The sequence below is a fragment of the Hippopotamus amphibius genome, chromosome 7 (assembly GCF_030028045.1).
Source record: "Hippopotamus amphibius kiboko isolate mHipAmp2 chromosome 7, mHipAmp2.hap2, whole genome shotgun sequence".
Taxonomy (NCBI): Eukaryota; Metazoa; Chordata; class Mammalia; order Artiodactyla; family Hippopotamidae; genus Hippopotamus; species Hippopotamus amphibius.
Window position 1 is genome coordinate 28,474,616 of NC_080192.1, and position 12,154 is coordinate 28,486,769.

The window sequence follows — 12,154 nt, forward strand, 5'->3', positions numbered from 1 at the left end:
ACTGTCCAAGCCTCAGACTAATGTCCAAGTGATGGGTCAAACAAATATTAAGTCTAGGAAACACATACATGTATAAGATACACAATTACTGAATCCATTAGGACATAAGGCTCTAGAAAGACCTGACAGAACCCCAGTGTGCTATTAGATATTCAAAGAGAAACCCAACAGAAATTGACAACTGAAACAGAACAAATCAGAGACAAAAGCAAAAGCAAACTAACAAATAAATAACACCTTACACATACAAACACTAATCCAGGGATGTTTTGTAAGCTAGGATCAAATATAGAAAAGAGCTAGAGTACCACCATACAGAATGGAGATTCTCAGAATGAGATTAGACGATTATACTAAGAACTAAGATAAAGACAAAAACCTAATATTAAATACCAAGGTGGTGTGTTATCTGGAGAATAGAGCAAGGAGTCTGAGCAGATCAATAGTGTTGCTTATAAGTATGTTAAGATAAAATAAACTAAAAATGGATGGAAGAAAGGGGAACAGAAGAGCATAGTGTGATTGGAAATATGCAAATAAAAAGAAAGGAATAGAAATGTATAAAAGATAGGGATGAAAGGAAAGTATGAGCGATATATTGTCCGTACTACCAAAAACTTAGCTAGAAATAGAAGTATATAAAAAGGCAAAAAAATAAAAATAGAATAAAAAATAGGATTAAAAAATTAGGTTATAAAACTTGTAGATCCCTTAGGACTAAGGTCGGAATTAATAAAGGAAAAAAAAAAAGAAAGAGAAAAAGAAAAAAAAAATCCAGAACTGATCCCAGAATGGACCAGTTCAATAGAATTGATGCTAATATTTCTGTTTCCTTAGAATCTCAGCTGTAAGTGTCCTTCTACTCGCCTTGGGTTTTTTTGCATTATTCTGTGACCAGCGGAGGTTCCTTTATTGTTCGTCTGTAAGCATTGGTTTGTGGGGAGGGAGAGGGTACAATAGTGGCTCCTTTCCCTGGGAGTGAGTGAGCAGTGGCGCACTGTTGTTTCAGTCGGGCTTGGAGGTGCCTGTTGCAGAGGGACGCCAGGGGCTCAGGTGTAAACAGAAAGTCTCAGAGTTGGGCCTCTCTCGGGGTTCTTTTTTTTTTTCTCTGCAGCCTCCCTGCTGCCAGCATTGCAAGGGGTTTTAATCTAGCCCCGCCCGAGTGCCTGAGGGTACTTATTATCCCTGAACGCCTTAGGTGGCCCACAGGGCGTCTCTCCACTGCCTGTTGCAGAGGCGCAGAAAGAGAGAGAGAGGCTACGCCCGCGGCTCCTCCCCACCCCGCCCCCCCGCCCGTGAGCCTGCAGCATCCAGCCACCATCACGGCCGGGCAGCTCTCAGGGGCTGGCACTCCTTGCTGCTGACCTCTTCCCTCCTGTCCTCTCAGTCTGTCACCTTACTGGCAACAATTTTCTTCACCCTGAACCAGCTCTCCAGTTCCCATGCTCCCACTCCCGGACCCTCTGTTCAGCTGTGGATCAACGTCTCGGTTCGGGAATGCTGAGCTGCGCTGCGGACCCTCCGTATGTTTCTCACTCCCTCCCGTCTGCCACAGCTCCAGCACTTCACCCTCTTTGAGCCCTTGTAGATGCCTCCCTACTGGTTATGTCGGGCTGCTTGCGGTCCTTTCTGGTGTCCGAGGTCGTCTGCTGGTGTTCAGCTGGTTCTCTGTGGGAATTATTGTGTCCTTCAGTGCATTCCCAATGCATCTGTGGAGAGGGATGCACTCCACGTCCCTCTACTTCGCAGCCATCTTTTTCTCCCCCTGATGAAATGTACTTATTAAATCCTTCATATGGTTTTGGTGTTTGTTGAGATCAGCAGTTGTGTCTTTCACTCTAAGTCTCCTTGGATCATCACATCCATTTCTTCAGTTAGAGTCACCCACTGCCTTCTCAGTTCTGTCAGAGCACTCTGCACAAAGTTTTATACCAGCACATATCACATTAATCCAGTTTGTAAAAACCACTCCAAACTTCATAACATAAAACAACCTCTATTTCATTATGCTCATGAATTCTGCGGGACAGGACTTTGTTAGGGTACAAAAAGACAGCTTGATCTGTTCCACAATCTCCAGGTCCTCACTGGGAAGACTGAAATGTCTGAGGAGCTAGAATGAGATGGAAACTTAATCAAACACATGACTGGTGCCTGGGCTATAATGACTCAAAAGTTGGGCTTACATTGCCTGGTTGACTATAGCCCATACATGTAACCTGTTAGGTTTCTCACAGCACAGTGACTAGGTTCCAACAGGGAGCATCCAAGTGAATGTAAACATTTCCATCATACTGTATTGATCAAAGCAATCAAAAGCTTACCCAGATTCAAAGAGAGGATTCATGAACTCAGCCTCTCTGTGGGCTGTAGCGAAGTGCTGTTGTAAAAGTGCATGTAGGTGGAAGATACTGTGTTATCTACGAGATAGATAACAATAGCTATCTATTGAAAATACAATTGTCTGCATTCATTGCAATGTATTGATAGTTACTTTTTTGCCTGTCTGTCATCTGGTCTGAAACTCAAATTCAAGGAAGTTGACATAGGTCCCTTTATATTCCCAATGCCAAGCACTCAGTAAATATCTAAATTGAAGGCATAAAAGTTGGAGAGATGTAGGACTTCCCTGGTGGTCCAGTGGTTAAGAATCCACCTTGCAAATGCAGGGGATGCTGGTTTGATCCCTGGTCAGGGAACTAAGATCCCACAAGCTGCGGGGCAACTAAGCCCCCACACCACAACTACAGAGCCCATGTGCTGCAACTAATGAGTCCATGCATCACAACTAGAGAGAAGACTGTGTACCACAATGAAGAGCCCATGCACCACAACAAAAGATCCCATGTGCCACAACTAAGACCCAATGCAGCCAAAAAAATAAATACATTAATATTAAAAAAAAAATTGGAGAGATGTAAAGAAGAAATGTGAAGAAAAAAAGGGGGACTTGATATTGACTAATTGTATCAGCTTTACAATGAGTGAGGATTTCTTCTTGATGTAAAAACAGCTTGGTGTGCAGATCTACCTTTCCTGAACCTACTTTTCCTTTCTGTTTTCACTTCCTTTTTCATTCAGCCAAGACCAGAAGAGAATTTTCATCATTTCAATGGTTCTATGCCATTACCCTCGATTACCATTTTGCTTTCAGCTTTATACTGTGCTCCTGCCAACCTAACCATTCACCTCTCTGTACTCTACTGCATTATTGATCATTGCCAGATAAAATTCACACAGGCTTCTAGGAAGCTGCTGCAAGGTCACATTTGATGTTTGTATTATTTTGGACAGGTGTGTAGATTGAGTGGACTTGGCTCCTGGCTATGGTTCTTCTCTCATTTCTCCTCCTGAGGCCTAAGCTGAAGGGGCATCAACTATTCTTCTCATGATGGGGATGAGAAACTCCTAGAGACACCGTGAGTGGAAATATATAACGCTTTTACTACTTAGGATAAAAACTGACACACTGTTCCTTCTGCCCACACTCCATTGCCCAAAGCAAGTCACCAGACTAAGCCAAACATTATGAAGCAGAGAAGTATATTCCTCACATAAATAGAAGCAAACAATGATATACTATATTCCAATATTGTACTAGATCCTCTTGGCTGTCCCTCATCCTTTCTATGTATCTTCAATTAGTGCTTATAGAAACTTTCCCCAAAAGTCATTTTACAATTTCATTCAAGATCTCAGTCTTTCCATTAACCAATCTTATTCTGAGCAAAAGAGTTCGTCTCCAACTTTAAAGAGAAATTAGAGATTTTTCAGCAGGACTTTTCTTAACTTGCAGTAGATCCCTTATAACAGTTATTTCTCTGCATGCTTTCCTCACATCTTAGTGGAAATCATATCCATGGTTCAGTTTAATGCTAATCATTCCACTTCTTTTCTGGAACCCATTCCCTCTGATCTTCTTTGGGCTTGACACTGTTAATTATATCATCTTATCTTAACTTTAAATTCTTCTTCTCTTTTTGTTAGTAGAGTAACTACAAGACAGTATAAACTATGAAAGCTATCCAAAATTCAGCCATATTATTTCATTACATGAAAATTGGAAATATTATTTTAACATAGGAAAAACATGAAAATAATTCAGAATAGAATGAAGCAGTAGATGAACTGAATGAACCAAGTGGCATGGATACCCATGGGGGAACACTTAAACTGATAGGGGACAAGAACTCTTTCAATTTTATTTTCTGTGGCATAACAATTATAAGAAGAGACCCAAAATGGCAGATGTGATAGTTAAAGAATTTTCTTGGATGCCTTCATCTCTAGACCTCAAGGCAACTGAAATCTCTGGTTGCTAAGCCAATTCAGTGAGCTGAAGATGAATTAGTTTTCTATTGCTGAGCAACAAATTATTGTCATAAACTTATGGACTTAAGACAACATATATTTATTATCTCAGTTTCTGTGGGTTGGGAGTCTGGGTGTGCTTTAACAGTCCTCTTCTCAGGATTTTAGAAAATTTGGGTCAGGACTTTGATCTCATCTGAGACTTGGGATCATCTTCATAGCTCACACTGATTGTTGACAGAGTTCAACTCCTTGTATTTGTAAGACTGAAGTCCTTGTTTTCTTTCTGGTTGTGGTTTGGGGACTGCTCTCAGTCACTAAAGGCTGCCCTCAGGTCCTTGTCACATGGTCCTTTAGATAGGCAGTTTACAACATGATTGTTTGCTTCTTTCTGCTGCAGGAGAATCTATCTTGCTGTGAAGCTCTCTTTCAAGGAAAGCCTAGATTCTAATTTAAATGACTCACCTAATTAGATAAGACCTACGCAGGCAAAACTCTCTTTTGATTATCTCAGTTTGGGACCTCAATTATATCTACAAAACTCCTTCATAGTTGTCATATAATATAAAGTAATCACAAGAGTGAAATCTTATATTCATAAATCTCATCCATACTCAAGGGGAGAAGATTATAGAGATTATATATACCAGCAGGAAATCTTGAGATGCAACTTAAAATTATTCATATCACAAATTAGAACCTCCAAATCGTCTTTCAAACGCAACTCAAGATTTTTAAGGCTGACATAATTGTTTATTTAATGAATATTTATCTTTAATTCTGATAATGGTTAGGTGGATAAAAACTTTGAATTTGTTTTAATTTTTGTGCTTAGTAATTTGTTTCTTTTGTTGCTGTTTTGTTTCAATAAAAAAAAAAAAGACCTATTTTTTTTTCCCTTACCTATTACTCTGGGAAATTTCTTTGCCTCTCTTGTGTTAGATCTTTTTTTTCTTGGATTATATCTTCATTTCTTTTTGTTTTTTTCCTTTCCTTTGGTTTTGTACATCCTCTAGTAGCCTTCTAAAAGTGAGTTAAAGAAAGATAAGCATCTTGAATTCATGTTCATCTGAAAATCTTTATCTTATTTTTATGCTTCACCTAGTTTGGCTGGATATAAAATTCCAGGTTGAAATATTTTTTCCCTTGGAATTTTGATGGCATTGCTCTATTCTTTTAAAAATCCCAATGAGGCTATTAGCTCCTCTGTCATTCTGATTTTATTTCTTAGTTTGTGACATATTTTAATCTTTCTGGAAGCTTTTACAACCTGATCTTTGTCCTTAGTGTTCTAAATTTTTACAAAGACCTGTATCAGTGGAAGTCTTAAAAATTCATTGTTCTAACTGGCTGAAGGATGCTTAGAGCCTAGATATTATATTTTTCATATCTGGAAAGTTTTTCAGTGGTTTTTTTTTTGATAATTTCCTTCTTTCCATTTTTCTCTGTTGTCTCTTTATAAAACTCCTACTAATCAATTGTTAGGCTTCCTATATTAATCCTGTAATCATTTTTTTATTTTTACATTTTTGTCTTTTCATTTGTTTATGGACATTATATCCATATTTCCTATAACAATATTAATTTTAGCTATCTTACTTAATTCCTAATTTTTTTTCTTGTTTGCTGAATTATGCTCTTTATAATACCATTTTTCTTTCAAGGATGCAGTATGTCCATTTATTTCTGAGGATTTTAGCAATGTATTTAAAAAAATATTTTCTTCTCTTTTATGTTGCAAATTCTGTCTCTCATGTTGTAGATTCTCTTCAAATCCTTATTGATCCTTAAATGTTGGAAATAATGAGCACTCTCTGTATTCAGGCAGGGTTGTTGACCACTGGACTTCCTGTAGGTTGATGTGAGAACTATATCTATATAGATACATATAGATATAGATGATATAGATATAGATATAGATATAGATACACACACATATAATCTGTCTGTGAGTATCCTGGACATTGAGCTGGTGAAGGTAGCTGATGGCCTCAAGTTTAATATGCAGACTTATTAATTTCCCCTTGGTTCAGCTTGAATCCTTAAACTTGCTTTCTACTATGTCTTTTTGTCCCTTAACCCTTTATCTCTAAAAGATTCCTTTCTCTCCTATTGCTTTCCTGCCACTTATATTGTAACAACTTGAAATCTATCATGATGTTTATCTAAATGCCAATTAGACATAGGCACTTGGATGTCCTACAAGGACTTCAACTCAACATGTTCAAAAGTAACCTCACCAACTTCTTTCAAAATTCTTTCCTTCTTGTATTTTTTCTGTAAGAGCATCACTGTTTCTGTTCCCCAACCATAAACTTGGGGAGCATTTAGGCTTCCTCCTATCCTTAAATAACCACATTGAATTGTTCACCATGCTCCATCTGCAATAGCCCCCAACTATCTATAAAATCTGTCACTCCTTCTCCATGTCAATGCAAACTGTTCTGGTTCAGATTTTCTTTATGTCTTGCTCAGGTTGCTGCAATAGCCTCTAAAATATTTCTCTTACTGAAGAGTTACCTCTTTCTATTCCATTCTTCTTGATGCCACTACTTGAATATCTCTAAATGTAAGTCTTTCCATGGCAATTTGCTTAAAACCTCTGGATATCTCTCTGATATATATTGTTCATTGTTATGTGCCAAACGCTGTTAGATTCTGGGTACAGTATATGGTGTACACAAAAGAGATATCTGGTTCTCTGACTTTGTGAAACATATAGTCTAGTGGGAGAAAGCGCATTTAACTACAAAAATCAACGTTTAGCAATTAGTTGTAAAAAGAAGCATAAGGGACTTCCCTGGTGGCGCAGTGGTTAAGAGTCTGCCCACCAATGCAGGGGACACAGGTTCAATCACATTTGGGAAGATTCCACATGCGGTGGAGCAACTCAGCCCCTGTGCCACAACTACTGAGCCTGCACACTTGAGCCCGTAAGCCACAACTACTGAGCCTGAGTGCCACAAATCCTGAAGCCTGCATGCCTAGAGCCCATGCTCCGCAACAAGAGAAGCCACTGCACTGAGAAACCCACACACCGCAAAGAAGAGTAGCCCCCGCTCACCACAGCTAGAGAGAAAGCCCACATGCAACAACCAAGACCCAACACAGCCAACAGTAAATAAATAAACAAATAAATAAACAGAATCCTAAAAAAAAAAGCATAAAGGAAAAGCAAAATGTGTGATAATAGATTATAATTTTAGGCCTTTAGATTGTGAAGAGGGTCAAGAGACAACATTCCAGAGGTAGTAACATTTAAACTGTGACCTGAAGGACTAGAAGAATTAATATTGCAAAATGTAAACAGCCACTTGGAGGGCATAGTGGAGAGATATGAGAGGTGGGAAGAACTTTCCAGGTAGGAATTATGGTCCTGTGTGAAGGTTTTAAGATGGTAAGGAGTTTGGCATGTTTTAGGAACAGAGGTAAGGCCTGTGTGGCTGTTGTGCAGCAAGTGAGGGAGAAAATAAAACATAGTGAGACTAGAGAGGAAAGTGTAGTCAGGATGATGTAGGGTAATAATGCATATAGAAGATGTTGGGTTTTGTATCCAGTTCAAAGGAAAGTTGTCAAGGAGTATTGAATATAAAAGTAATAGAGTCTGTTTGGAGTTTATAAGAATCACTCTGGTTGCATTTTAAAATAATGGATTTGGATAGTCAAAATTGGAAGTGTGGGAGCTTTATGGTTTAGACCCTTTATGGTAGCTTAGACTAAAGCAATTATGGTATCATAGAGAAGTGGATATATTTAAGATATATTTATGTATTAAATAGACATAAACTGGCAAATAAAGTGTTTTTACAGGTGACATTCTGGCTTTTGGATCATGAAGCAAAGTGGGTAGAGAGGCACATTGAAAAGAAGAGCAAAAACACAGTAGTGTGTGAGATTACAGGTGGATAAAAAGGTCTGGACTTAGAAGAGAGATCTAGAAAAGGCATACATTTGGGATCCGTTGGCACTGAGATAGTATTTAAAATCATGAGAATAGAAAAGGTCAAGAAGTCAGCAAATGTAGAACGAGAAAAAAGAATGCCCAGGTGGAACCACAGGGAATTCTAACAACTAGAAGTTAAGTAGGGAAGGGCGAGCCAAGAAAAGGCTCTTGAGAAGGAGGCACTAAAGAAATAGGAGGAAAACTAGGACAGGTGAAATCCTAAATGCCCAGAGAAGAGATTTCTCAGAGGAAGTAATGGTCAATTGTGTTGAATTTTGCTGAGAGGTCTAAATGGTCTGAGAAGCATCTATTATGTTTAGCCACAGATTGGTTGTTGTAATCTCAGCAAGAGAAGTTTTAATAGTGTGCTGAGAGAAGACAGAATGGGATGTAAAAAGAAGCAATTCTTCAAGTCATTTGGCTATGAAAGATAGGTAAGAGAAAGAATGGTAATTGGAGACAGTTATATGGTCATGGGACTTCTTCAAGGTGACTAGTGTTGCTAGCACCTTTGAATATTAATAAAAAAGATCTAGTGGAAAAAAGATAGAATCAAGAAGAATCAAGCATAAGGAATTATTACCAAAGAAAAGGAGTCCCTGAAGGAATTGGAGGGAATGGTATTCACAACACAGGTAGAGACATGAGTCTTAGAGAAGGAAGAGACACTGATTCTATAGTTACAGGATGAAGAAGAGTAAAGGATGAATCCAGACATGTTTTGTGAATTTGGTTGGGGGGGAATGAGAAAGCCTGTATTTGATGGCTAAAACTTGCAGAGAATGAGGAGGATAGAAGCTATTTGGAGAGATCTAGAGAGATTGCTAAGTGGTGCTGAGAGCCCTATTGAAATTGGTAATCATGAGCTTTTAATTATGTCAATTATATTAGTTATATAATTTTCTCCTAAAATCCAAACTCGTTCACATAAGGATTCTCAACTGAAGATTTTCTTCAGAATTACGTGAGAACTTTTTCCTGACCTTCAACTCAGACCAAATGATTCAAAATGTCTGGGTATGAAAATAACATGTCTTTTTACAACTTCCATACATTTTTTCTTTGTTTATTATGCACAGAATCACTTTCTTGGCATAACATACAAGGTTTTTCATGATTAGGCTGACTTCTACGTGTGTTCGTATTCACCTCCCACTACTCCTTAGTTTGAACTCCCAGACTCCATAACACGCTACATGTTATGGGAGCCCCTAATTGCCCCATACTTTCTCATTATTTTATCACTACTGACCTGGAATGGAAAGCCAGTAGCATGTCTTAATTACTTATAGAGAAGACTTAATTCTACATCAGTAGTTACAGAACACAGATCAATCCCTACATTATTTTCTGCATCTCTCCCTGGTAGGGGGTCTGGCCTGCATTGTCTAGATTCCTTTGTTAAAGCCAATAAGTAGTTCAAAACATAGCAGTTGTGATAGAAAAATGTTGAATACATTGGAAGCTCTGGTGCAAGTATAAAACCAAACTAATGAGTCTATTCCATATATTCTGGAACTGGGGCACCAGTCAAACCAAGGTGAGAGAAGAAAATCAAGTCCCATGAAAGCAAAGAGGGCCTGACATCTATAAAGGTAGAAAGCACCAAGAGCCATGGTGTTTCAGAGATACAGAGAGGACAGAGTTTTCAGAATAGGGAGAAACTAATCAAGTGGGTCAAATGCTGCACACAGTCATGTCAGATAAGAGCTGAGAATCATCCATTGTCTTTGGAAATACAAAATCCCTTGGTGACCTTTGTAAGAGCAGTTCCAATGGGCACAGGGAACAAAAAAGCCAGATCACAGCAGGGAGAGGAATAAATTGCTTATTAGGAAGTAGAGACTGAATGTAGCAGGAAATTCTTCAAGGAGTTTGACAGTAAAAAAAAGCAGAGTAGAGGGGAGTATGGGGTCAGAGAGAAGCATTTCTTTATTCAAGATTGGAGAGACTTAACTCTCCATATAGATGTAAACATGTATATCAATTTTAGGAAAAGATCCAGGGAAGAGAAGAAAAAAAGAAAAAGAAGAGGGTGAAGGAGAGGATGATAGGAGGAAAGAGAGCAACAGGAAGAAGAGGAGGAGGAATAGGAAGAGGAGGAAGAGGATACAGGGATAGGGGCGAGGAGGAGGTAGGGTAACTGATGAAACAAGGTTCCTGAGTAGACATTGGAAGTCACAGGAGAGAGAACTTTAAATAGAAAGAGGACATCCTCTTTCACTAAGAAAGGAGGGACTGCTGAAAGGATGAAGATGGATGAAATACACTCTAGACTCTAGGAGACAGAGGTGGAAAGAGCTGTTGTTTGTAGTCTTATCTTGATCAAGTAAAATATGATGTTTATAAGTAAGAGTGAGGGAGGAGACATCAAATCTGGATTTTAAGGAGGAGTAAAATTTTGTAATATAGCCTCTGAGGGAAAAGGGACAGGAAACTGGTGATGAACACAACACAAGGAAATACAGTTTAGTAATAACTGAGGTCGGAGACCACGAATGCGAATTATCCCAGATGATGTGATTTTACTCTAGCAGCTCTCAGCGTCAAGAATTATGCCTGTATGTTATAGATATTTATATGACATTGTTATTTTAATTTCAATGATACATTGTAATATCATCTCATGAGATAGAGGTTTTTTTTCAAAACTCTAATAAATGCCGATCTTCATCCCACCAGAGACACTACTAGAAGGATTTATCATGTAACCCACATATGAAATGATTATGAAATACGTCATTTAAGAAATGTTGCAAATTGTGTTATGGAAACAGATAGCATGGCTCTGCAATATAAGCAGCAATGCCCTCACCAGCTGTTGATTTTGTTTGCTAAATTTAAATCACTGTATAATGGCTGCTGATGCTGATGTGAAGTGTATCTAATATAATCCCACAAGTTCTATGAATGATTAAGTATCCTAGGTTTAAGAGAGGTTGGGTTATATTGGTACTTTATTATTGTACATGTTTGAACCGCAGAGACTTTCAGAAAATATCACACTTACGATTGGGTGCACTTCAAAGTAGGAAAAGAAAAAACCAAAAAACAAAAACCAACAGCTCCTTCTGCAGTACATAGGAAGGAGACTGACTGTATAAATGTCTCCATTTTGCTCTAAAGCCTCAATCTTCACCTTGGCATCTGTGATATTTTACTATCCTTGAATGCTCTAGCTCTGTTGTCTTCTTTGTGTTTTTTTTTTTTTTTTCTTCTATTATCCCTGAAATTTAGAGGCTCTCCAAACTTATATCCTTGGTTTTCTCTTTCTATACTCTACTAATGGCCTAATCCCTCCTTTCTCTTCCCCTATTGCCTGTATGTTGTAGGTTTTCTTCTGTTGCCGGTATGCTGTCAGCCAGAGAAAGGGGCCATAAAAAGTTGAGAATATAGATCCGAAATTTAGGAGAGAGGTGGAGGCTATAAACACACACAGAGTTAAGAACATTTACTATCTTTTCATTTGACAAACTCCTGCACATCTATGTAGATCCAGCTCTAATAACACAAGTAAAATAATACTAATAAATTAATGAGTTTTTCTACATATAAAGCATTATTCTAAGTATTTTCTTTTTTATTTCATATTAAAATGTATTATTTTATTTTTATTTCTATTTATTTCAATTTAAATTTTTTCCAGTTTTATTGAAGTATAATTGACATAAAGCACTGTATAAGTTTAAGGTCTACAGCATAATGACCAGACTTACACATATTATGAAATGATTACCACGATAGGTTTGGTTAACATCCATCATCTCATATAGATACAAAAACAAAAAGAAAAGAATGTTTTTTTTCTTTGTGATGAGAACTCTTAGTTAGGATCTACTCTCTAACAACTTTCCCATGTTTCATACAGTGTCAAATATAGTCATGTTGTACATTACATCC